The sequence below is a fragment of the Apodemus sylvaticus genome, chromosome 20 (assembly GCF_947179515.1).
Source record: "Apodemus sylvaticus chromosome 20, mApoSyl1.1, whole genome shotgun sequence".
Lineage (NCBI taxonomy): Eukaryota > Metazoa > Chordata > Mammalia > Rodentia > Muridae > Apodemus > Apodemus sylvaticus.
Window position 1 is genome coordinate 63,636,022 of NC_067491.1, and position 1,502 is coordinate 63,637,523.

Consider the following 1,502-nt stretch of genomic DNA (forward strand, 5'->3'; position numbering starts at 1 on the left):
TAAGCGTGTAGGCTCAAAAGAGAACACACAGGAGAGTATTGTCTCCAAAGAATATGTAAGAATACCACGTTATAAGGAAATACAGTGTTGCAGAGTAAAGCAAATACATAGGTATTGGAAACACTTTAAAGAAGAAATAATGCATGGTAAAAAATTAGCTTGTATCTCCAAAACATCACGTTGTAACTCGAAAATATTTGGTGTGGCGTGTATGTCTAAGCGTGTAGCCTCAAAAGAGAACGCACAGGAGAGTTTTCTCTCAAAGAATATGTAAGAATACCACGTTATAAGGAAATACAGTGTTGCAGAATAAAGACAAATAAGTACATATTGGAAACACTTTATGAGAAGAAATAACGCATCGTACAAAATTAGCTTGTATCTCCTAAACAACACGTTGTAACTCGAAAATATTTGGTGTGGCATGTACGTCTAGACGTGTAGCCTCAAAAGAGAACGCACAGGAAAATTTTTTTCGTCAAAATTTGTCAGAAATCCACGTTTTAAGGAAATCCCGCATCGTGCGAAATTATCTTGTTTTTCCTAAATTACACTTTGTAACTCGAAAAGCTTTGGTGTTGCGTGTTTGTATAAGCATGTAGCCTCAAAAGAGAACGCACAGGAGAGTTTTCTCTCAAAAGAATATGTAAGAATACCACGTTATAAGGAAATACACTGTTGCAGAATAAAGACAAATACGTACTTATTGGAAACACTTTACAAGAAGAAATAATGCATCGTACAAAATTAGCTTGTATCTCCTAAACCACAAGTTGTAACTCGAAAAGATTTGATGTGGCGTGTGCGTCTAAACATGTACCCTCAAAAGAGAACCCACAGAAGAATTTTCTTTCGTCAAAATTTGTCAGAAAACCACGTATTAAGGAAATCCCGCATCGTGCGAAATTATCTTGTTTTTCCTAAACAACACGTTGTCAGTCGAAAAACTTTGGTGTTGCGTGTATGTCTAAGCGTGTAGCCTCAAAAGAGAACGCCCAGGAGAGTTTCTCTCGAAAGAATAAGTAAGAATACCACGTTATAAGGAAATACAGTGTTGCAGAGTAAAGCAAATACGTATTGGAAACACTTTAAAGAAGAAATAACGCATCGTACAAAATTAGCTTGTATCTCCTAAACAACACGTTGTAACTCGAAAAGATTTGATGTGGCTTGTACGTCTAAACGTGTAGCTTCAAAGGAGAACCCACAGGAGAATATTCTTTAGTCAAAATTTGTCAGAAAACCCCTTTTTAATTAAATCCCGCATCGTGGGAAATTATCTTGTTTTTCCTAAACAACACTTTGTAACTCGAAAAGCTTTGGTGTTGCGTGTATGTCTAAGCGTGTAGCCTCAAAAGAGAACGCACAGGAGAGTTTCTCTCGAAAGAATAAGTAAGAATACCACGTTATAAGGAAATACAGTGTTGCAGAGTAAAGACAAATAAGTACATATTGGAAACACATTAGGAGAAGAAATAAAGCTACGTACAAAATTAGATTGT